The 27395-nt window shown below is 36.2% G+C and overlaps 1 pseudogene; it reads left to right on the plus strand.

The window, feature by feature from the left end:
- The first annotated feature begins 7911 nt into the window (after positions 1-7911).
- Positions 7912-8536, plus strand: LOC119807781 (annotated as a pseudogene).
- The last annotated feature ends 18859 nt before the right edge of the window (positions 8537-27395 follow it).

The following is a 27395-nucleotide window of genomic DNA, read 5'->3' on the forward strand; positions in this document are numbered from 1 at the left end:
AAATGGAGGTACTGAAGAAAACACAATCTGAGGGACGACTGGAAATGGAAACTCTGAGCAAACGAACAGAAACTTCAGAGACAAGTATTTCCAACCGAATACAAGAGATGGAAGAAAGAATCTCAGACTCTGAAGATACTATAGAGGAAATAAACTCACAGATTAAAGAATTAAACAAATCTAACAAATTCTTAACACAAAACATTCAGGAAATCTGGGACAGCATGAAAAGACCAAACCTAAGAATAATTGGGGTAGAAGAAGGAGAAGAATTACAACTCAAAGGCCCAGAAAACATATTCAACAAAATTATAGAAGAAAACTTCCCCAACCTAAAGAAGGATGTTCCTATGAAGGTACAAGAAGCCTACAGAACACCAAATAGACTGGATCAAAAGAAAGCATCCCCACGCCATATAATAATCAAAACACAAAACATACAGAATAAAGAACAGATATTAAGAGCTGCAAAGGAAAAAGGTCAAGTAACATATAAAGGGAAACCTATCAGAATTACACCTGATTTCTCAATGGAAACCATGAAAGCCAGAAGAGCTTGGATAGATGTGCTACAGACACTAAGGGAACATGGATGCAAGCCTCGACTATTATACCCAGCAAAGCTTGCATTCACCATTGAGGGAGAAATCAAGATATTCCAGGACAAAAACAGATTTAAACAATACGCAGCCACAAATCCAGCCTTGCAGAAAGTAATAGAAGGAAAATCACAAACCAAGGAGTCCAACAATGCCCACAATAACTCAGGCATCTAGCGACCCTTCACCAGCACAACTAGAAGAAGGGAAACACACAAACTCTACTACTAAAAATGACTGAAGTTAACAACCACTGGTCATTAATATCACTTAATATCAATGGACTCAATTCACCTATAAAAAGGCACAGGCTAAGAGACTGGATACGAAAACAGAATCCAACATTTTGCTGTTTACAAGAAACACACCTCAACCACAAAGACAGACACCTACTCAGAGTAAAGGGTTGGGAAAAGGTTTATCAAGCAAATGGCCCTAAGAAACAAGCGGGTGTGGCCATACTAATTTCCAACAAAGTTGACTTCAAACTAAAATCAATCAGAAGAGATGGAAAGGGACACTTTATACTCATAACAGGAAAAATCCATCAGAATGAAGTCTCAATCCTGAATATCTATGCCCCTAATATAAAAGCTCCCACTTATGTAAAAGAAACACTTCTAGAACTCAAGGCAGCCATCAAACCACACACACTAATAGTTGGAGACTTCAACACTCCTCTCTCACCAATGGACAGGTCAATCAGACAGAAACCTAACAGAGAATTGAAAAACTTAATGGAGGTAATGAACCAAATGGACTTAACAGACATCTATAGAACATTCCACCCAAATAGGAAAGAATATACCTTCTTCTCTGCGGCTCATGGAACCTTTTCGAAAATTGACCATATACTTGGTAACAAAGCAAACTTCCACAGTTACAAAAAAATATTAGTAACCACCTGTGTCTTATCGGATCACCATGGATTAAAATTAGAATTCAACAACAATGCTACCCCCAGAAAGCCCACAAACTCATGGAAACTGAACAGTCAACTACTGACCCACACCTGGGTCAAGGAAGAAATAAAGAAAGAAATTAAAGTCTTTCTTGAATTTAATGAAAACAAAGACACAACATACTCAAACCTATGGGACACAATGAAAGCAGTGCTAAGAGGAAAGTTCATAGCACTAAGTGCCCACTTAAAGAAAACGGAGAAAGCGCTCATTGGTGACTTAACAGCACACCTGAAAGCTCTGGAAAAAAAAAGAAGCAGACTCACCTAGGAGAAGTAGAAGACTGGAAATAATCAAATTGAGGGCAGAAATCAACAAAATAGAAACACAGAAAACAATCCAAAGAATCAATGAAACAAGAAGCTGGTTCTTGGAGAAAATCAACAAGATTGACAAACCCTTAGCCAAACTAATCAAACAGCAGAGGGAGAACACGCAAATTAATAAGATCAGAAATGAAAAGGGGGACATAACCACAGACACAGAGGAAATTCAGAGAATCATTAGATCTTACTACAAAAGCCTGTATGCCACAAAATTGGAAAATGTAAAAGAAATGGACAGTTTTTTAGATAAATACCATATACCAAAGTTAAACCAGGACCAGGTAAATGCTCTAAATCGTCCTGTTAGTCGCGAAGAATTAGAAACTGTTATCAGAAACCTCCCTACCAAAAAGAGCCCAGGACCAGATGGTTTCAATGCGGAATTCTACCAGAACTTCCAAGAAGACCTAATACCTATACTCCTTAAGGTATTTCATAATATAGAAACGCAAGAGTCACTGCCAAATTCCTTCTATGAAGCTACAGTTACCCTGATACCTAAACCACACAAAGACTCAACCAAGAAAGAGAATTACAGGCCAATCTCACTCATGAACATTGATGCAAAAATTCTCAATAAAATACTGGCAAACCGAATCCAAGAACACATTAGAAAAATTATCCATTACGATCAAGTAGGCTTCATCCCAGAGATGCAGGGCTGGTTCAACATATGAAAATCTATCAATGTAATCCATCATATAAATAATCTGAAGGAAAAAAACCATATGGTCATCTCATTAGATGCTGAAAAAGCATTTGACAAAATTCAGCACCCTTTTATGATAAAGGTCTTGGAGAGATTAGGGATACAAGGGTCATTCCTAAATATAATAAAAGCTATTTACAGCAAGCCGACAGCTAACATCAAATTAAATGGAGAGAAACTCAAGGCTATCCCACTAAATTCAGGAACACGACAAGGCTGTCCACTCTCTCCTTATCTCTTCAATATAGTGCTTGAAGTTCTAGCAATAGCAATAAGACAACATAAGGGAATCAAGGGGATTCAATTTGGAAAGGAAGAAGTTAAACTTTCATTATTTGCAGATGATATGATAGTATACATAAGCGACCCCAAAAACTCCACCAAAGAACTCCTACAGCTGATAAACTCCTTCAGTAACGTGGCAGGTTACAAGATCAACTCCAAAAAATCAGTCGCCCTCCTATACACAAAGGATAAGGAAGCAGAGAGGGAAATCAGAGAAGTATCACCTTTCACAATAGCCACAAATAGCATAAGATATCTGGGAGTATCTCTAACCAAGGAAGTGAAGGATCTATTTGACAAGAACTTTAAGTCTTTGAAGAAAGAAATTGAAGAGGATACCAGAAAATGGAAGGATCTCCCCTGCTCGTGGATTGGGAGGATCAACATAGTAAAAATGGCAATTCTTCCAAAAGCAATCTATAGATTCAATGCAATCCCAATCAAGGTCCCATTAAAATTCTTCACAGAGATTGAGAGGACAATAATCAACTTTATATGGAAAAACAAGAAACCCAGGATAGCCAAAAAAATCTTATACAATAAAGGTTCTTCTGGAGGCATTACCATCCCTGACTTCAAACTCTATTACAAAGCTACAGTATTGAAAACAGCTTGGTATTGGCATAAAAACAGAGAAGTTGACCAATGGAATCGTATAGAAGACCCGGATCTTAAACCACAAACCTATGAACACCTGATTTTTGATAAAGGAGCCAAAAGTACACAATGGAAGAAAGAGGGCATCTTCAACAAATGGTGCTGGCATAACTGGATGTCAACCTGTAGAAGAATGAAAGTAGATCCATATCTATCACCATGCACAAAACTCAAGTCCAAATGGATTAAAGACCTCAATATTAATTTGAACACATTGAGCTTGATAGAGGAGAAAGTGGGAAGTACTCTACAACAAATGGGCACAGGGAACCGTTTCCTACGCATAACCCCAGCTGCACAGACTTTAAGGGCAACATTGAATAAATGGGACCTCCTGAAGTTGAGCAGCTTCTGTAGAGCAAAGGACATTGTCACTAAGACACAAAGGCAGCCTACTGACTGGGAAAAGATCTTCACCAACCCTGCAACTGACAAAGGTCTGATCTCTAAAATATATAAGGAACTCAAGAGACTAGACGGCAAAATGCCAATTAACCCAATTAAAAAATGGGGAGCTGAATTGAACAGAGAATTCTCAACAGAAGAAGTTCGAATGGCCAAAAGACACTTAAGGTCATGCTCAACCTCCCTAGCTATCAGGGAAATGCAAATCAAAACAACTTTGAGATATCATCTTACACCTGTCAGATTGGCTAAAATCCAAAACACCAATAATAACCTTTGCTGGAGAGGTTGTGGGGTAAGGGGTACACTCATCCATTGCTGGTGGGAATGCAAACTTGTGCAACCACTTTGGAAAGCAGTGTGGCGGTTTCTCAGGAAATTCGGGATCAACCTACCCCAGGACCCAGCAATTCCACTCTTGGGAATCTACCCAAGAGATGCCCAATCATACAACAAAAGCATATGCTCATCTATGTTCATAGCAGCATTATTTGTAATAGCCAGATCCTGGAAACAACCTAGATGCCCTTCAGTGGAAGAATGGATGAAGAAACTGTGGAATATATACATGCTAGAATACTACTCAGCGGTAAAAAACAATGACATCTTGAATTTTGCAGGCAAATGGATGGAAATAGAAAACACTATTCTGAGTGAGGTAACCCAGACCCATAAAGATGAATATGGGATGTACTCACTCATAGTCGGTTTCTAGCCATAATTAAAGGACATTGAGCCTATAAATTTGGGATCCTTGAGAAGATAATAAGAAGGTGAACTCCCAAAAAAAGATATAGTAATCCTCCTGGATATTGGAGGTAGACACGATCGCCCGGCAAAATTGTTAACTTGAGGGTTGGGCAAGACTGGGCCAAGGGAAGATGGGGAGAGAAAAGTGTGAAGGGGCGAACGGGGGGAGCTCGGAGGAATGGGGTGCTTGGGATATAGGAAGGGTGGATATGGGAGTAGGGAAGCATATATCTTAATTTAAGGAGCTACCTGAGGGTTGTCAAGAGACTTGACCCTAGAGGGGTTCCCAGGTTTCCAGGGAGACGCCCCCAGTTAGTTCCTTGGGCAGCTGAGGAGAGGGAGCCTGAAAAGGCCAGTTCCTATAGCCATACTGATGAATTTCTTGCATATCACCATAGAACCTCCATCTGATGATAGATGAAGAAAATGACAGAGCCCCACATTGGAGCACCGGACTGAGCCCCCAAGGTCCGGATGAGGAGCAGAAGGAGAGAGAACATGAGAAAGAAAGTCAGGACCGTGAGGGAACCTCCAGCTGGCGACAGATGGGGAAGGTGACTGAGCCCCACATTGGAGCACTGAACTGAGCTCCCAAGGTCCTGATGAGGAGCAGAAGGAGAGAGAACATGAGAAAGAAAGTCAGGACCGTGAGGGGTGCGTTCACTCATGGAGACGGTGGGACAGAACTAATGGGAGATCACCAACTCCAGTTGGAATGGGACTGATGGATCATGCGACCAAACCCGTCTCTCTGAATGTGGCCAACAGCGGGGGCTGACTGAGAAGCAAAGGACAATGGCTCTGGGCTCTGATTCTTCTGCATGGACGGGCTCTGTGGGAGCCTTCTCAGCTTGGCCGATCACCTTCCTGGACCTGGGGGGAGTTGGGAGGACCTTGGTCTTAGCATAGAGTGGGGAACCCTGATGGCTCCTTGGCCTTGAGAGGGAGGGAGGGGAGGTATGGGTGAAGGGGAGGGGAGGGAAGGGGGAGAAGGAGGGGAGGGAAGGGGGAGGAGGAGAGGAGGGAAGGGGGAGGAGGAGGGGAGGAGATGGAAATTTTTAAATATAAAAAAATAAACCATGAGGAAAAAAAAAAAAAAAGAAATGCTATTACATATTACGTCATATATTGATTCTCACACATTGGTAATGGGAAACTTCAATACCTATCTCGCACATTTGGGCAGATCATTGTAACAAAAAGTGAACAGAGAAATGCTGAACATCACAGATGCTATAAACCAAATAGACATAAGAGATATTTACAGGCTATTTCACCCAAACACAGAATAATACAATTTTTGAGAAAGTCTCTTCAAAATCGACATCATATTTGGATACAAAGTAAGTCTCTATGGCTAGAAGAAAATTAAAATAATGTTTTATATCTTATAAGACAACCGTTAACTAAAGCTAGATAGCAATAATAGAAACAAGAAAAATATTACAAACTCATAAGAACTGAATAAATCTGTAGAGAAAGAAAAATAGGTCAAGACAGAAATAAAGAAAAAAATAAAGATTTTTAGAAGTCAATAAAAGTGAATACAGAGCATATCCAAATATATAGCAAAGAATGAAAACAATGTTAAGATACTTCATAACACTAAATACCTTCATAAAAACGTTGAAGAGGTTGAACACTAGCAATTTAACAGCACACCTTAAAGATCTAGAGAAAAGAGAAGTAATCATACCCAAGAGCCCTAAATATCAAGAAACAATCAAATGTGGGGCCGAAATCAGTAAAATAGAAACAAAGACAAAATAAAGAATCAATAAAACAAGATTCTTTGAGAAAACTGACATTGTATACAAACCCTTATCCAAACTAACTAAAAGACAGAACAAGGATATTCAAATTAGAAATAAAATCAGAAATTAAAAAGGAACATAAATACAAAAGTAGGAGGAGATTTTGTGCCCTGCTATCATACCCAGTCAGCTCCATACTCAGCCAGTAGCTTAGGTCAATTGCTAATGAGCTCTTACATCTTAAATTAATCCATATTGTTTTACCTTTACTATACCACATGGCAGTACCTTTGTTCAGCATGGCTCATTACTCTCTTGCTTCCTCTGCATCTGTCAGACAGTTCGCAATGACACCACCTTCTTTCCAGTATCCTTTCTGCCATGAAAATTCTGCCTACCCATTGAACATTCAGCTTTTTATTAAACCAAATTGAGTGTCAAATATTCATACTGTTCAAAAGGATTATTCCACAGCATACAGACACTGAGGAAATCCAGAGAATCATCAGGACATATTGCATAAACCAATACTTCATCAAATTGGAGTTTCTAAAGGAAACGGATACATTTCTTAATATATACCATTTACCAAATTTGAGTCATGATCAGATAAGCAATTTACATGCCCTATAATACCTAACAAAATAGAAGCTGGTTTTAAGATTTACTAAACCAAAAAACCCCAAGGTCAGAAGGTTTTAGTGCAGAGTCCTAAAAGGAATTAATGCCTTAACTTCTCAAATTGTTTCACAAAACTGAAAAAGAAGGAATATTGCTTAAATCATTTTATAAGGCCATTGTTATCCTGATAACGAATCTAAATAAAAACTCAACAAAGAAGAAAATTATGTAACAGTTTTCCTTATGAACATGGAAGCTAAAATATTCAAGAAAATACTTGCAAAATAAATCCAAGAACATCAAAAAGATTCACCATGACCAAATGGGCTTCATCTCATAGATGCAGTTCAATATATAAAAATCAGTAAGTGTAATCCACAATGCAAATAAACTGAACAAAAAAACCCACAATAACCTCATTAGATACAGAAAAACCCTTGCTATAACCCAGGACACTTTCACAATAAAAGTCCTGGGGAGGTTAGAAACAAAAGAGACATAATTGAATATAATGAAGGCAATTTAAAACAATTCCACTAAAATCTGAAATGAAACAAGTCTGTCCACTCTCTACATACTATTCTATCTCCATTTCATTCAATATAATACTTAAATATTTAGCTAGAAAAATAAAAAGAAAACTGATGGAGTTCAAATGTGTATATATTGGAAAACAAGAAGTCAAATTATTTTTAGGTGAAGATGATAGAATAGTATACATAAGTTGCCATAAAATTTCACTAAGTAATTACTCAACTTCAGCAACATAGCTAGATATAAGATTAACTCAAAAGAATCAAGTGGGCTTCCTTTCCTCTGGCGGCGGCCATCAGTTGAGCCAAGATGGGCGCGTACAAGTACATCCAGGAGCTGTGGCGGAAGAAGCAGTCGGACATGATGCGCTTTCTGCTGAGGGTCCGCTGCTGGCAGTACCGTCAGCTGTCCCTGCTGCGCTGCACCGGGCTCCCCGCCCTACCCGGCCCGACAAAGCGCAGAGGCTGGGCTATAAGGCCAAGCAAGGTTACGTTACGTCATATACAGGACTCGCGTCCACCGTGGTGGCCGCAAACGCCCGGTGTCCAAGGGTGCGACCTATGGCAAGCCTGTCAATCATGGTGTGAACCAACTAATGTTTGCCCGAAGCCTTTAGTCTGTTGCTGAGGAGAGAGCTGGACGCCACTGTGGGGCTCTGAGAGTCCTGAATTCTTACTGGGTTGACGAAGATTCCACATATAAATTTTTTGAGGTTATCCTCATCGATCCATTCCATAAAGCTATCAGAAGAAACCCTGACACCCAGTGAATCACCAAACCGGTCCACAAGCACAGAGAGATGCGTGGGCTGACATCTGCAGGCCGCAAGAGCCGTGGCCTTGGAAAGGGCCACAAGTTCCACCACACTATTGGTGGCTCTTGGCGTGCAGCTTGGAGAAGGTGCAACACTCTGCAGCTCCACCGTTACCGCTAATACACGTAATGTTTGTACAATTCATACCCAATAAACAATTTAGGGCCGTCCTGTCTGCTAAAAAAAAAAAAAAAAAACCAAGTGGACTTTACACAAATGACAAATGAAGTCAGAAATAGATTAGGGAATCATTACCTTTCACAGTAGGTTCAAATAAGAAAAAATAACATTTTGAATGAAACTCTGAAAAAGCAAGCAAAAGACATGTATGAAAAAATTCAAGTCTTTGAAGAACTTGAAGATTTCAGAAGATGAAAAATCTCCCGTGCTCTTGATATCTGTATGATTAACAAATAATAAATCCATCTTACCAAAAGCAATGTACTTTTTAAGATACCAACACAATGCATTATGGATCTTGAAAGAAAAATTCTCAGCTTCATATGAAAAGCAAAAATTAAAAAACAAAACAAAACATGATAGCTAACAACCAACCTGAAAAATACAAGAACAGATAGAAATTCTACCATTCCTGATTCCAAGATGTACTACAGAGTTATAGTAGCAAACACTACGTGATATTGACATTAAAAATACCATTGATCAATGGAATTGAATTAAATACTCAGTCATAAATTCACACAGCTATGGAACATTGTTTTTTTGATAGAGAAGGCAAAAATGCATATGGAAAAACAACCAGCATCTTCCACAATTAGTTGATGTTGGTCCAACTTGATATCTGTATGTAGAAAAATGTAAATAATTCCTTACTTCTCATCCTACAACACTCAAGTTCAATTGGATCAAAGACCTCAACATAAAGTCAGTTTCACTGAATCTTTCAGAAGATAAAGTGGAGAATAGCCTTCAACTCATTGGCGTAGAACAACACTTTCCGAACAGAACACCAGTAGTGCAGGCACTAAGATCAAATAGTAATAAACTGGAACTCATGAAAATGAAACTATCTTAAAAGCAAAGGACATTGTCATTTGAACAAAGCAACAGCCTACAGAATGAAACAAATTTCACCATTTTCATATCCACTATAGGAGTAGTATTCAAAATATATAAAGGAATTAAGAAACTTTATATTAAAAAACAAATAATACAATTTAAAAGTGGAGCATGGGTCTAAATAGAAAATTCTTAATAGCAAAATCTCAAACTCTTAAAGAAAAAAACTTTCCTAATAAGACAGGGAAAAAAGTATACTGGGAGTTGATGAATGCGGAGAGAGAAGGAATGGGAAATTGTGGTTGGATGTAGAATAAATAAATTAATCTTTTAACAAAAACTTCATCATCCTTAGCCATTAAGAAAATGCAAATCCAACTTATTTGAGATTTTATTTTACATCCTAAGAATGGGTAAGATCAATAACACAAATGATATTTCATTCTGGAGAGAATAATAAGGAGGGGGTAAGTCATCCATTACTACTGGGAAGGCAACTTATGGTGTGAATAACCACTATGGAAATCAATATGACAGTTCCTCAAATGTTTGAAATGACCTATCTATACCACTCTGGGAATATAATCAAAGGATGGTGCTCCATCTTCTTACAATGATATTGGTCAACTATGTTCATTTTTACTCTAATCATAATAGTGATAAATAGGAAACAAGCTAGATGTACCTCAACAGAAGAATAAAGAAATTGTAGTAAATATATATGATGAATATTAATTACTTGTTTTTATAATAAATAACATCATGAAATTTGCAGGTAAATCAATGAAACTAAAACAATGGTCCTCAATGAGGTAACTCAGATCAAGAAAGATAAATATGTTATGTAGTTACTTTGTTTGTAGATATCTAAATATGTTAACCAACCAACAATTTATAGACCCAGGGAAGTAGGGTTTAGAGAAGAGGACTATGAGGGACACATGGATCTCCTTGGGAGGAGGTAAAAGATTATATTTTATAGATGAATTGGGGCAGACTGGGATGCAAATTGGAGAAACAAATGGGGAGAATTATGAGGCTTAGGGTGATAAAATTAATGCAGAGAAAGACATCTAGAATTGAGGGACATTTGGTAAATAGTATGGAAACCTAGTACAGTGGAAACTCCCTAAATATATGAAGGTGATCCTAATAAGGTCCCTAGTTGGTGCAGTTCCAACTGGCCATCTCTTGTCAACAATGGAGTCTTCCAGTAATAGAAATGAGTTCCATTCAATTTAGATGATGTCAAAAAGGGGACTATTGAAGATCCCCAAACAATTCTGACTATTACAAAGGCAATGAGTTGCTCTCCAAAAAATTAATGTGAGGCCCCATTACCAAGGATAACAGTCATATAATCATTGAGCATGGAGGAGTTGACTTAGACCCTAAATGGAAACTTTATACATACTTTGTAGAGTCTTTCCTGTGAGAAAGTACTCTGCAGGTTACCAAAAGAGGAATGTAATACCAACCCAGTCACAAAACCTTTGACTTACAAACTATCTGACTTACAAGATATGTTAGAGCAATGATGGCATAGAACTTGCAGGAGTAGCCAATCAAGATTTGTCTTAAAGCCCATCCATGAGATGGGACCTATATGCTATGCTATTTGAATGACCAAGAACCTGAGACTAGATATCCCAGAGACTTAAAATAAAATCAAATACTTCTTGCTAAATAATTAAAAGTAACAGTAAAATGTCTTTTAATCATTTTCTGCTACCTTCATAGATTTGGACCTTATTAAGCCATCACCAGAGAGCCTTCTTGCTCTATGATGGTCTTTCTGTACACTCTCATTGGTTGACAAATAAAGCTAATTTGGCCCATGGCAGGGTAGGATAGAACCAGCCAAGAAATCTGAGCAAAGATACAAGACAAGGAGGGCAGAGTCTGAGCGATGCCTTGGAGGAAGTAAGACACATAGAAAATGAGCTAACAAGCCACAAACCATGTGGCAAAGCAGAAATAAAAATAGGGGTTAATTTACATATAAGAAATAGCTAATAATAAGCCTGAGCCATCAGTCAAACATATAGAAGTAATATTGAGCTTCTGGGTGGTTGTTTTGGAACTGGCAGGTGGGAGAGAAACCTCCATTTATGAACGGCATACCAATATGAGGCTTTCTGAATTTCCATAAGACCTGAGAAAGCTTAAAATGGGCTTCTAGACACACAATAATGGAGCCAAAAGCTCTTCCTAGTTGTGAGCTGTGTTACAGAACCTTGTACCCTAGCCACAGCATGGTGAACTTCAGATCAGAGAGTACAGCCATGAGCTTAAGAGCACAATTGCTCACTGCATGGCAGATACCCTCAGAGTCTTACGTGGGTCACTGTAAAGAGGCTTCTCCCAGTTGTTGTCTTCAGGTAGTAAGTGTGATGTTCACTGATACTTTTGACATGTTGGAAAACCTAGCAGGGTGGAGAAAGCAGGCTAAGCTGCCACGGTGGTCTTAGCTACCACCACTTAGCAATTTAAAGTAGTGGTCAGATAAGAATTATAGATATGCAATAAGAACAAATTCAGGAAAAAAAGGCCTCTAAATGGGCCACAGTGTGTTTGATAAATGTGTGTAAGATTGAGAGAGAGGAAAATGGGTAGAGGAAGTAATAAATTAGAAGAGAAATTTAAAGATAATAAGGTAAGTATTAAAAATAAATAGAGTAATAAAAATTATAATAAGCCAACTAAAGATGGAAAATACACAGAGTCTGGATTATATGTATTATCTTTTCTTTGCATTTTTTGACTGCTGAGAGACATCTGGTTGTGGGGCTGCTAGGTTAAAGCAACATATATGTTTTATCCTTGACTTCAGAATTTGAGTCTAAGGATATGTTGCTTTGACAAAGAAGTTCTGACTTTGTTTCCACAGATGAAGAGAAACTATGGATTCCTTACAGGCTATTATAGTTTGATCAAGAAAGACATCACCATGGGAACAATAACCCAGTGATCCAACATGCAGAACAGATTCAAAGCAACTAGATGAGATAATCCATGCTCACTGACTACTACAGCCAAGATTTACCACAGTTCTTAATTATCTCATGTTTTCTCAAGATCACAGGAAAATAACAATCAGCAGAAAAAAGTTTAGAGAATTACACCCAAATTCCCAAAATATTGTTTATAAATGTTTCTGTTCATTTAAGTGGGGTGATTATAAATTGTTATTGGTCATAGGAAATCTCTTTCTAAAACAAGAATGGTAAAAATTATATTAAAAAATTAAAGAAAATGATAGATTATTATGTTAAAATAGTGATAGATTATTGAATCTACTTTAATCCAAAAAGCAACTGTTAATCTCAAAAATATTTTGCATTGATATGGATTTTTGTTTCTTGATACAAATTTAATGTTAATTTTGTTATATTCTATGTGTATTTATATTCTTTTTAAGGTATAATATTTATGCAGCTCATTGAAAAATGCAATGTAGAGATAAGAAATACAAATTAATAGTCATGTATAATAGCTAATCTTATATTAATGTTAGCTAGGTTTTCTAGATATACAAAATTAGAGTTCAGATAGATAGGTAATCTTCAAGCACTTTAAAGAAATACAAAATATGGCATTTAAATATTTTAATAACTTAGAATTATTTTGACATGAAACATATCTGCACCTGGCAGCACCTATATACTTTAAAAAGGATGATGGTCATTGAAGTAACTTGTTACGGAGTTTACTTGTAATATGGTAAGTCTAGCCATTTAGGAAAGAAATTGCTCTTGCTTTGACTACTTGCCAGTATGCTATATAAAATGAACATGGAGGAGCAACAGAAAAATAACTACTAAACTTTACCAAAGCAAGACAGAATGGTCCTCCAGATTCCCGCTTCACGAAATAAAGTGTTGGAAATTCTGTAAAACACAAAGGGAAGCAACTGATAAACTTTGCTAAAATAAGTGGGACAGTTCTTCAAACCTCCTGCTTCACTAAAATGTCTGCCAGATATCCCAGGACTATAGAGTGAATATGGATGTCCCAATGTTACAAAAAAGCTTTGCATGACTATCCAGGAATCCAGCTCTTTCTGTCATTTCTAGAGTTTTGGAAGTTGCTTGCTAGTACTTTGTATTTACTCAGGTAATATTATATACTTCTAGGGTCTTTGATGGAGTTGAAGACCACATAGTTAGAATTATAGTTTTCCTTATTTTTCATAAAAGATAAGTTAGATATGAAACTTTAGGTAGGATAGATAATAGAGTGTTTTTTTTTAATTTTACCAAATACACACAAACTAAATATTATAATTGTAATTTTTGCTGGATAATTGTTTTGTTATATGTAATTTTACAATATTATAGTTAAAACCTTCTTTTTTGAATAGAAAGAAAGAAAGAAATGCTGTGGGATACATATTGTTATTATTGGTTGAAAAATAAAACTGCTTTGGCCTATGGCAATGCAGGATGGAGTCTGGCAGGAAATCCAAACAGAGATACAGGTAAAAAAAGGGCAGAGTCTGGGAGATGCTAGTCAACCACTGAAGATCCAAGACACATAGAAAATTAGATAACAAGCCACAGACCACATGACAAAGCGTAGATAAAAATTAAGGGTTAAGTAAAATTTAAGAACTAGCTAGTAATATGCCTGAGTCATTGACTAAATATTTGCAATTAATATTAAGACTCTTAATGATTATTTGGAAATGGCTGCAGGATGGTAATTTGGGAATCCTCTCTGTGTGCCATAATTACCATTAATGAATAAAGAAACTGCCTTGGCCTGTTGATAAGACAGAACTTAGGTAGGTGGGGAGGATGGAACTCAATGCTGGGAGAAAGAAGGGTGGAATCAGGAGATGCCATGGATCCTCCACTTGAGACACACATGTTAGAATCTTTGCTGGTAAGCCACTGCCACATGGCGACATATAAATTAATAGAAATGGGTTAAATTAATAAAGTTAGCCAATAAGAAGCTAGAGATAATGGACCAAGCAGTGTTATAATTAATACAATTTCTGCATGAGTATTTTGGTCTGGGTGGCTGGAATGAATAAGCAGACCCCTCCATGCAACAAATTTGTGCCAACGTGATGGACTGAATTCACTTAAAAACCTGAGAGAGCTTAATTTTAAACACTAAAAATACAGAGTTTAACACACCTTTTTGCTGTTTTCTGGTGTCTCTCTTAAGAAAGGTCTTTCTGATTCAGTGGTAGTAGAAAAAAATCACATAGTTTTGAAATTGTGGGTTCCTGGGCCATGCTGCCAGTACAAATGGCTCTGACTTTTTCAGGAGGTACTTTTATGAAGTATTTAAATGGGTTCTGTGAACAGAGTACTACAACTTGCTGATGGCAACATAGACCCACTGTGTGCCTAAAAACGGGGAAATGTACATGGCTCTCAGAGGCAACAAACATGCCTGGGCCATGCTAGACTGAAAGGTGCAAGCAGGCAGAGCCATGTGGGTCATAAGCATGCCAACTTAACAATTAAAAAAAAAGCTATTCTGGTCAGAAAAGGATTAAAGATATGTAATAAAGACAACTCCAGATGGAAAAGACCTCTAAATGGGTCACAGTGTTGAATAAATGTACATAGGCTTGAGAGAGAGAAAAAAGAGTCTATATAGAGAGTTATAAAAATATTCTTTAAAGTTAGAGAGTACAGACAGTCATAGATCAAAAGGAGTAAAAAAAAATAAGCCATGTAAAGATGTAAAATACACAGAGAGTCTTGATTATGTATACTCTTGTGTTTTCTTTGAATTTTTAACTGCAGAGTGACATTTGATTCTGGGGACTGCTAAGCTAAACTAACATATATTTCAAATGTTTTTTGATTTCAAAATTTCAGTCTAAGGATATGTTGCTTTGGAAAAGAGGTTCCTCCTTTGTTTCCAAAGAGCATGAAAACCTGTGGGATTTTTCCAGACTGTGGTATGATGGACCAAAATCCCCTGAAAGGTCACCATGAACACTAGCCAAAATTACTTCAACCAATAAAACACAGAAAACATGTTGTAGAAAACTATGTCCAAATTCCCTAAAAGATTGTATATAAATGTTTCTTTACAGTTAAAGGGGTGTCTTATATAGAGATAAATACTTTGCATTGGTAGGGATCTTGGTTTATTGCTAAAAATTTATGACCAGTTTTGTTATATGTATATTTTTGCTCTTGATTAAAATATTGTGTTTGTGCAGCTCATTTAAAAACGTAATACATAATTAAAAATTATAGGTTAATAGACAGTTATCTATAATAGTCAAGCTTGTAGTCATGTTAGTTAGGTTTTTTAGATGGATATATATATATATATATATATATATATATATATATATATATATATTTCAGTTAGATAGGGATTCTTCAAATCTTTCAAAGACTACAGAATATGGCATTTAGAATGTTTAAGAACTTTTTATGTCAGTGAAACACATCTGCTCTTGGCAGCAGCAACTACTTCAAGAGGATGATGGACATTGAAGAGGCTCCCTATGAAGTCTGTTAGCCAATGGGGCAAGAAACTGCTCTTGCCTGTACTGCTTAATGAACCAGACATGCAAGACCCATGGAGAAATGACTGCTGAATTTGCCTAGAGTAAGTAATACAGTCCTTTGGGGTTTCTGTTTCATGAAAGAGTCTACCAGATATTCTGTAGGACAAAGAAGAAAGTGACTGACAAACTGCCCATATAGGCAGAACTGTCTTTGAAATTTCCTGCTTCATAGAAAAGTCTGCCAGACACTATGGACCTTTAGGCTGATGATGGATGTGACAATGGTACAGAAGAACTTTGGGTGACTGTCCAGCAGCAAGATGTCTCTGTCAATTCTAATGATCGGGAAGTTGCTTACAATGCACTTCCTTTTTAGTTAGATAATATATCCTTCTGAGTCTGCTAAAGTTGAAAAATAAATAATTATAATTATAGTTTTCCTTAGTTATAATAAAAGATAAAGTAGATATAAATATTTTAACTGTAATCCTTGTTGGTACCTGTCTTTTTATATGTAATTTTACTATGTTAAAGTTAAAACCTTTTTTATTTAGACAGAATAGGGATGTCCTGTGGGATTTCCCTCTGTTTGCTGTGAATGCCATTGGTTAATAAAGAATCTGTCTTGAGCCTGGCAAGGCAGAAGAGAGGTAGGTGAGAAAAACTAAACTAAATGCTTGGAGAAATAAGGTAGAGTCATGAGAGAAGTGAAGGAGCTGCCACCAGAGACATACATGCCAGAACCTTGCTGGTAAACCACAGCTACGTGGCAATCCACAGATTAATAAAATGGGTTAAATTAAGATATAAGAGCTAGCCAATTAGAAGCTAGAGTTAATAGGCCAAGCAGTGATTTAATTAATACAATTTCTGTATGATTATTTCAGGGCTGAGCAGCTAAGAACAAACAAGTGTTCTACAACAATTAAGTATTTTCCAGTTGTTAAAAAATGACATTATGAAATCTGTTGGCAAATGGATGGAACTTGAAAAAATCATTCTGAGTGAGATACCTGGCTCTGGGAAGAAAAATATGGCACATATTCACTTACAGATTGATATTAGATAATAAGTAAGTGATAACCAAGGAAGATTTATTGACATAGTGAGGTTAGGTAAAGAGGATGAGTCCAGGTATGACATAGGGATCTCCATTGGAGAGGAAAATAAAGTTGTTTTTATGGGTTGTTTTTATGGGTTGACAGGTTATTGGACATACTGGAAGGGAGGTCAGGTATAGGAGGAAAATGGTGGAGGAAAAGAATACAGGCAGGCATAGCTATAATTTGAGGATAATTTGAGGGACGGTGTGGAAATCTTGTGCAGTTGAAACTTCCTAGAATCTATGAAGGTGATCCTACTGAGGACTTCTACTAATAGGAGATACAGCATCTTAACAATCTATCAATTATAGCCAGGTAAGACTTCTAGTAATGGGTCTAGGTAAACATTCAAATGTATTGTTGGCTAAAGGGGTTCCATGGGAATTCCTCAACAACCCATGCTGTTGGTAAGACAAGGGGCTAATTTCAGCAAACTCACAGAAGGTCCTATTGCAGAGAACAATACCTAAACACCTCATTAGGCATAAATAAGTTGATCTCGTGCCTACCAGGAGATTGTAACCTGCAGGATACTAAAATAGAAACATGGACACCAAAATAGTCACAAAACCTTTGAGCTGCAATCTGTCCTGCATGCAAGATATAGTAGGGTAATGGTGGCATAGAACTTATAGGTATAGCCAACTGATATCTGATTTGATTTAAAGCCCACTAATTGAGAAGGAATCCATGCCCTACACTGTTTCTGTGACCAAAAATTTGATACTAGATATACCACAGACTTAACATGAAACCAAATACTTTTGGCCAAGACAAAAAAAAAAAAAATAAACAGACAAAAAAAAATTCTATAAATTACATTCTGCTATCCTCAAAGATTGGTACTTTATTCAGCCACCATCAAAGAGTTTTCTTCCTTCAGTATATAGGAACAAATACAGAGACCACACCTAAACATTACAGAGAGAGAGAGAGAGAGAGAGAGAGAGAGAGAGAGAGAGAGAGAGAGAAAGAGAGAGAGAGAAAGAGGAGACTTGGGATCATTCTGAATGGAATATCTTCAACAAATCCCACCACTCAGAGCTCAGGGAACCCCATAGAAGATTCAAAGCACCAGAGGGATAGATGATTTGGGATTCCCTTCTTTATGCTGTGAATACCACTGGTTAATAAAGAAACTACTTTGAGCCTGTAGCAGAGTAGGGCAAAATAAAACAAGGTGGGAAAAACTAAAGTGAATGGTAGGAGAATGAAGGCAGAGTCAGTGAGACTCCATGTAGCCCTGTCAAAGACATGCTGGACAGGACTTGATCCGGTAAGCCACAGTCATGTGGCAATACACAGATTGGTAGAAATGGGTTAAAATAAAATGTAAGAGTTAGTTAGAGCTAATGGGACAAGCAGTAATTGAATTAATAGTTTCTTTATGGTTATTTCTAGTCTGGGAAGCTGAGATCTAGCAAATAGGCTCTTAAAACAAATTGGAACACCAATGTGATTGACTAAAATCCACTTAAAACCTGAGAGTGCTTGGAAAGGATTTCTAGACTCTAAAAAACAAAGTTTAGTTGCATTTTTCTTCAGTTGGGTTATACTTGCTGGCAGCATGCCACAGCTTCTTTAAGAGAGGTTTTTCTGATTTAGCTGTACCAAATAAAAACAATACAAGGAACAACAACAACTATGCATGGTTTCAGAATCATAGCTTCTGGGGCCTTGCTTCCAGCAGAAACTCTGACCCTCAGACTCTTTCAAGAGATTTGGCTTTGGAGCATTTAAACATGTTCTGTGAGCAGAGTGCTACAACTTACTTGATGGCAACATATACCTACTGTGTGCCTAAAAATGGAGCAATGTACATGGCTCTCAGAGGCAGAAAACAGTTCTGCCATGCTGGAAAGGGTGGAGCAAGCAGGCAGGGCCATGATGGCCTAGTCATGCCCAGTTAGCATGAAAAAAAAACCAAGGGTGCTTATCATCAGAAAATAATTAGAGATATGCAATAAAGACAAATCCAGTTAACAAAAAAGGGCCACTAAATGGGTCTCAGTGTTGGATAAATGTGTATAGGCTTGGGAGAAAAAAAGTAATAGAGTATAAAAAATAAGCCTTGTAAAAATGGAACATATGCAGAGAGTCTGGATTATGTATATTATTGTGTTTCCTTTGAATGATTTTTTTTTGATTGTGAAAGAGCTAAGAACAGAGAAATGTTTCATTGTATGGGCTGCTAAGCTAAACAAACATATATATTTTCAAGGTATCATGATTCCAAAATTTGGGTCTAAGTATTTTTTTGTTTTTGCTTTGGAAGAGGTTCTGCTTTAGTTTCCACAGAAGATGAAAACCTGTGGATTAATCCCAGACTGATATGGTTTGATGGACCAATGTTCCCTGAAAGCTCACCATGAACACCACCCAAAAATTACTTGGATCAACAAAAATCAGGAAGTACTTTGGAGAGAACTATGCTCAAATTTCCAAAATTATTGCTTAAAATGTTTGTTTACATTTAAAGGGCTATATGTTATAGTGATGGATACTTTACATTGGTATGGATCTTGCTTTATTGATACAAATTTAAGGTCAATTTTGTTATATGCATTTCTGCTCTTGATTAAGGTATTGTGTGTGCAGCTCATTTAAAAATGTAATGTATAATAAAGAAATATAGGTTAATAGATAGTCATCTGTAATAGTTAAGTTGTAGTCATGTTAGTTAGGTTTTCGAGATATATAAAGATATATATCAGTTAGATAGGTAGTCTTTAAATCATTCAGAGACCTTCAGAATATGACATTTAAAATCTTTTAAGAACTTAAGACTTTTTTTGACAGGGAGACACATCTGCTCTGGGCAGCACCAATTACTCCAGGAAGAAGATTGGCATCGAAGCAACTCATTTTAAAGTTTACTAGCCATTTGGGCAAGAAAATTCTCTTGACTGGCCTGCTTGATGTTATTCTGTGTGAACTGGATATGTGGGACCCACAAAGAGATGACTGTTTTGTTGCCTAAAGAAGGGGAGACAGCCCTTTGGTGTTCCTGCTTCATGAAAGAGTCTGCCAGACATTCTGCAGGACACAGAAGAAACTGGCTGACAAACTGCTAATATAGGTGGATACGTCTTTGAAATTTCCTGCTTCATGGAAAAAGTCTGGTAGATACTATGGGTCTGTAGGCTGAAGATGGATGCCCCAATAGTACAGAATAACTTTGGGTGATTGTCCAGGCAATGAGATTTCTCTGTCAATTCTAGAGTTCTGAATGTAGCTTAGAATGCACTTCTTGTTCATGTATGTAATATCATATCCTTCTGGAGTCTTTTATGGAGTTGAATGATTTATAATTATAGTTATAGTTTTCCTTAGCTATGATAAAAGATAAAGTAGATATGAATATTGTTACTGTCATTCTTGCTTGATACCTGTCTTGTTATATGCAATTTTGATATTTTGAACTTAAAATCTTCCTTTTTATTTAAACAGAAAATGGAGGTGATTTGGGATTCTCCTCTGTATGCTGTGAATACCATTTGTTAATAAAGAAACCATCTGAGCCTATAGCAGAGCAGGGCAGAACAGAGCTAGCTGGGGAAAAACAAACAATGCTGGGAGAAAGAAGGCAGAGTCAAGAGAAGCCATGGTGCCGCCACCAGAGACAGACATATTGAAATTTTGCCGGTAAGCCACTGCCTCATGGTGATACATAGATTAATGGATATGGGCTAATTTAAGATATGAGTAAGCCAGAAATATACTTAAGCTATTGGTCAAACAGTATTACAAATAATATAGTTTCTATGTGGTTATTTTGGGGCTGAGCAGCTGGTAACAAGCAAGCAGCTTCCTACAACAGATAGAGGACACCAGAGTAACAAGGCCTTATTAATCAACTGAACAAGGTTCATGTGAACCCAAAGAGACTGAAGTAGCAGCAAGAAGTGCTTCCATGGACCTATCCCAGGTCCTCTAAATATATCTTATAGCTCTCAGCTTAGTATTTTTATCGGATCCCTGGTTTTGTGAACTACTGAGTCTCTGATTCTTGTGCCTGGTCTTGGAGATCATTTCCTTCTGTTGGTTGCCTTGTCCAATCCTCGTATAGATGGTTTTTATTTTACATTATTATATTTTTTTAATATTTGATAGTTATCTCCTAGAAGCCTGTTCTTTCTTAATGAGAGAGAGAAAAGGAGTGGATCCAGAGGCAAGGGAGGTTTCAAGGAACTTGGTGGGGTATGGGGAGAAGAAAGAGTAATCAAGATATATTTTATGAGAAATTAATCTATTTTCAATAAATGAAAAAAATATAAAAGAATGATCAAAATTGTTAACCCCAATTTTCTTTCCATATCTTATCAATGTTGTATGGGTCATTAACCCCACAATAGTTGATTTTGGCTTCTAAGTTTGACCAATACATTCAGCTTTCCAGAAACTTCATTTTTCTTTAGTTAATAAGGCTATTATAAACAGAGAAAGTTCCTTCATTACCGGGCCATCCAGACCCAAATCATCACACAGAAACTACATTAATTACAACACTGAAGACCAATGACCCACATGCATTATATCTTAAATTAATCCATTTCTATTCTGTGTATTGCCATGAGACTGTGGCTTATTTGTAAGTTTCTGGTATCTTTCTCCTTTGGCATTTCTCACTGTATTGTTTGATTTACCACCTACCTATATTCTCCCTTGCAATAGGCCAAAGAAATTTCTTTACTAACCAATGGTAATAAAACATATTCATAGGAAATAGAGGAGAATACCACATCAGGCTATATTTATTACAATCATACAACTTAACAGAGTTATTATTAGTAATATTAATCTATGCACTATCTATTTATTTGTGAATTTCATTTCATTATTTTTTATAACTAAATACTGTTACATTGTGTAAATGAACTTAATTTTCCTCATCTTTTCTTTAAATGATAGACTTTTAGGCAATTTCCATTTCCTTACTATGGTGAACCCACCAACAATGAACAGGATGTGCAAGTATCTCACTAGAAGGATGCTGAGTCTTTGGGAATATGCATAGTAGCTGATCTTATGTCATATCTACCTATGGATTTTTGAAGAAACTCCACTGATAGTTGCTGCAAAATGTGCACTCCCATCAATGGTAATAGGGGTTCTCTTTACCCATATCCACAACAGTATGTTTTTATTTTTCTCAGGTTGAATTTTATTTTTATTAGTTTTTCCATTCTGACTGGAGTAAAATGAAATTAGAAAGTCATTTTAGCTTGAGTTCTCTGGTAGCTATGTGCATTGAACACTTAAAAATGTTTCTTATCCATTTTTTTTTTTTGTTTTTTCAAGACAGGGTTTCCCTGTAGTTTCTAGAACCTGTCCTGGAACTAGCTCTTGTAGACTAGGCTGGCCTTGAACTCAGAGATCTGCCTGCCTCTGCCTCCTGAGTGCTGGGATTAAAGGCGTGCGCCACCACCTCCCGGCTTATCCATTTTTATTTGAAAACCATTTGTGTACTTTCATGCAATAAAATGCATTGTTATTTTCTTGGTATATACTTTTCTGAGTTCATTTTATATTTAAGGCATCAACTCTCTACCAGAAGAATAGCTGATAAAGATTTTTTCTTACACATTCTTCTTGCTGTCTTTTTATACTGATGATAGTGTTCTTTGTTTTGAAAAAAAAAATCTTCAGTTTCATGAGGTCATAATTGTGATTAGCTGGTATTAATGCTTAAATTTTAGATAGGTTTGAATATTCTAGATTTGAATGTTTAGATATATTTCAATTGCAGTAAAAAAGCAGAAAACTAGTAAGTGAATATGGTGGTGGTGGTGTGTGGAAAGAGAATAGAAAGCAGGTGTTATTAAAAGAAAGAGAAGGGTGAATAAGGGAACAAAATAGGTTAACTGGCATGTGAATGAGAGGATAGACTGAAGAGAGACTGAGTACAGGGAGGGAACTAACACTAAAAATATTTGAAAATGCTTTTTGGATACTTACTACCATAAACGTACAAGACAAACCATTTTAAATAATATAGGACAATGCACCATACCTGGGATTAAGTCTACTTGATCATGGTGGTTGATCATCTTAATATGTTCTTGAATTCAGTTTGCAAATATTTTATTGAGAATTTTTATCTCTGTTCATAAGGGAAATTGATCTATATTCTCTTTGTTGTATCTTTAAATGTTTTGAAAATAATGGGTAACTGTTGTCTTGTAAAAAAAAGCTTAGCAATGTAGCCTCTTCTTGATTATTGGCATTAACTATTACTTGACAGTCTGGCAGGATTCTGTACTTTTAAACCATTTGTTTCTAGCCTCTTTGGATGGCAAACTTTTAATTACCCTTTTTATTTTATTGGGAGGTTATAGATACATTTAAATTTTTTATCTGATTTTAAGGTAACTTTAGTAGGTTCTATTTAAGGAGAAAGGTAGTCATTTCTTTTAGATTTCCTAATTTTAAAGAGTACTGAATTTTAATGTGTATCCTTATAATTATATTAATTTGCACAGTGTCTGTTGTTATATCCCACATTGCCTATAATTTTGTTAATTTGAATATTCTTCCTCCATATTTTAGTTAATCTGATAAGGCTTGTTGATCTTACTGATTTTGTAAGAAACAAATCTTTTTCTCTTTGATTAGTTGTATTATTGTTTCTGGTTTATTAATTTTAGTCTTTAGTTTGATTATTTTTTGCTATCTACTCCATTTAGGTGTGATTTATTTCCTATGTTCTACAGTTTTCAGGTGTTCTATTAATTTGCTTGTATGAGTTCTCTCCATTTTTGTTAATGTAGGCACTAGTGCTATGACCTTGTCTTTTAGAAATGCTATCACTTAGTCCTATATGGTTGAGCATGCTGAGTTTTTATTTTCATTCAATTCTAGACAGGCTCTAATTTCACTCTTCATTTATGTCTTGACTCACATTTTATTTAGTAGGGAGTTTTTCAATGAGTTTATAAACATTCTGTTCTTGTTGATATCCAGCTTTAATCTGTGATAATCAGATAGGTTACAGGGTGTTATTTCAATATACTTGTATCTGTTGAGGTTTGCTTTGTGTTTACGTTTGTGGCCAATTTTGGAGAAAGTTCCATGAGCTGCTGAGATGAAAGTATGTTCTTTTTCATTTGGGTGAAATGTTTTACACATATCTGTTACACCTGTATGATTTATAGTGTCAGTTATTTTCAAGATTTCTTCCTTTAGTTTTGTCTCGATGACCTATCTATTAGTGAGAGTAGAATACTCAAGTTTCCATCATTGTTGTGTGAGTAAATAAGTGTTTAATTTATAGCAGTGTTTCTTTTACAAACTTAGATGCACTTGTGTTTTGTGCATAAATTTTAATATTTGGAGTGTTCTTTTGATGAATATTTCCTTTTATGAGTATGTAGTGCCTTTCCCTAGCTCTTCTAGTTTTGCTTTGAAGTCTATTTTGTCATATATTAAAACAGCTATACAACCTTCTCCTTCTGTCCATTTGCTTGAAATATCTTCTTCCAAACCTTTATCTCTTGGTGATGTTTATCCTTGATGTTAAGGTGTCTTTAAATATCACCCACACAACTCATTGAATGCATCGTATTTGAGCTGATGTGTGCAAAGAGTCTTCACTCTTATAGGCTAGTGTCTTTGGTACAGAAAGGTATTCTGCATGTTACAAAAGGAGAAACAAAAATGAATCAAGGTACAAATTCTTTGATTTCCAATGGTGTGTTATCTGTAAGATATATTAGGGCAATAGTGTGACATAAAGCTGGTGAGAGTAACCATCCAATAACTGATTTAAGGCCCACTACACCAGATGGAATTCAGATCTGATTGTGATTCAGTGACCAAGAACCTGAGATTAGATAGCCCAGAAACATAGTGGAAACAAAATACTACACTTCTGCTACAAGAATGTAGGAATAAAAACTTCTAATGCCATTTGAGTATGTTCATAGACCAGAGTTTGCTAAGCCATCATTTGACACCTCCCCTCTGCAGCACATAAGAACATGTACAGAGACATACAACTAGGCATTATATACAGAGTGAGAAACCTTTTCCCCCCTGTTTTTATTGATTTTTATTGAGCTCTATATTTTTTTCTGCTCCCCTCTTTGTCTCTCCCCCCTCCCTTCAAGCCTCCCCCAAGGTCCCCATGCTCCCAATTTACTCAGGATATCTTGTCTTTTTCTACTTCCCATGTAGATTAGATTTATGTAAGTCTCTCTTTCAACCTAAATGTTCCTTTACAAAGAATGGATAAGGAAAATGTGGTACATTTACACAGTGGAATACTACAAAGCAGAAAAAATAATGACATATTAAAATTTGCAGGAAAATGGATGGAATTAGAAAACATTATTTTGAGTGAGGTAACCCAGATACAGAAAGACAATTATCACATGTACTCACTCAGAGGGGGCTTTTAAACAGAGTGAGAAACCTTTTAACATTCAGTCCCTAAAGGGATATCTCTTTCAAATTCTCCCCTTCGGGACACAGGGAATACTCAGATCAGATAGGGGAGGCAGAAAAGGTGTAAGATCCAGAAGGGAGGGCTGCTGGCAAGGAAACAAGGTCTTGTCAACATAACAGGACCAACACTTATGGACTCAAAGAAACTGAGGCAGCATGCATAGGGAACATGCAGATTTATACTAGTTGGGGTCCTAGAGCTGCAAAAAGAATGGACACATGTCCCTATTCCTAACTCAGAAGTAGTCTCCTATTGATAGCCATTTGAAAAGAAAATATAGTTTCCTGCAAGGAGTTTTCACTGGGAAAACAAAGTAATCTTAAAGATAGGCTGCATGCCCCATGGTAGATGTCAGAAAATGAATTACAGGGAATATAGAAGTCCCTTGTCTCATAATGTTCTATCATAGCTTTTCCTTATTTTACTATTATTCTTATTTTTATTCTCCTTTTCTGTTTCTGTCTGATTCTCTCTGTCTCTGTCTTCCTCTCCCTCCAGATATCGTAGTCTCTCTCCAGCTTTGTGTTCTTATGGTATTCTGAGTATAAGAATAAGTATGTTTATGCATCTTTTTTATCTATTTCTTGTACATTTTCTTGGGTTCTTTTTATTCTATTTGTTTTGTGTTATAGGATTTTGTCTTATTTTATTTTTATTTCTTAGAAGCATTTTTGTTTTCTAATGAAAGACAGAAATGGTGTGGATATGAATGGAAGGGAATGTGGGGAGGGACTGGGAGAAAAATCATAATCATGGTATAGTATATGACAAAACTATTTTCAATTAAAAGTTAAAAGGAAATCTCAAACTTTTAAAAGATATAATATTTGCATTTTTAGTATTTTGGTTATATTCTCCATTTAATTTCTTCTTTTATGTTACATGTAAGTTTGTATTCAGAACTTAGGCATTACCCACTCAATAGTTCATTTATGTCACCATGAAAAATTGTGAATTCTGAACATATACAAGATGCCAATAGTATATCAAAAGCATAAACCATTCAATACTCAAAACATACTTTAAATAACAAAAGGTCAATAGTTTCATTGTTCTTTTAAAAGGACACATAACTTGGCTCATTTGTGTTAAATTCCAAAGCAAGGGCTCTGTTCTTGTTTTGAATGACACTTTCCCAGTCATAAATAAAATCACTACCATAAAAAACAGAACATACAACAGAAAATCATTAACCTAGAACTTGGCTTATGTTCCAAAGGCTGTAAGCCTGAGTTTCTTCCTCGGGAGTTGCTCACTGTGTACTACAATTGCAACATTGGGAGCCCAGCTATTTTTACAAAATGAACAGTAATATATGCATATAAATAATCATTTGTGGGAATGTTAAATGTTTGTGTTTATTTGATATATTTATAACAAGAAAATAAATGAAACAAGTCAATGAGAAATTATCTTCAGTAAATAAAAATGTTGTTCTAATGTTAATGTTGTGACAATCTTTAATATTTAAGTTCACACCTGTTAAAATTTGATTATAAAAATCAGTATTCAAGATAAAAGATTGTTTTAAATTTAAAAAAAAGCCATAAAAACACATAATAAACCCCAGCATTCTGTACAGACTATCTCCTGTCTCTATCTCCTTTTCCTTTTTGCTTCCAAGCTTTTCTCCCATCTCTCTTTCTCTGTCTCTGTGTCCCCCACCACCTCCCCGCACATACAAGAAAACAGATTAATAAGTGCATCATGAATTCTCTTTAATGTGTATCAATGTCAATATGAGTATGTAAATAGTAATGTGGTGATATGCTACTAATTAAAAACGTTTTTCTGACAAAAGGAGTAACAAATATTCTAGCAAAACTGCCTTTTATAAATGTGTTTTTCCCACTCAGGAGTAGTTGCCTTGTTCCCTTTTGCTGGGAAGAGACCATAACCAAGGTAATTTTTATAAATGAA

The sequence above is a fragment of the Arvicola amphibius genome, chromosome 2 (genome assembly GCF_903992535.2).
Source record: "Arvicola amphibius chromosome 2, mArvAmp1.2, whole genome shotgun sequence".
Taxonomy (NCBI): domain Eukaryota; kingdom Metazoa; phylum Chordata; class Mammalia; order Rodentia; family Cricetidae; genus Arvicola; species Arvicola amphibius.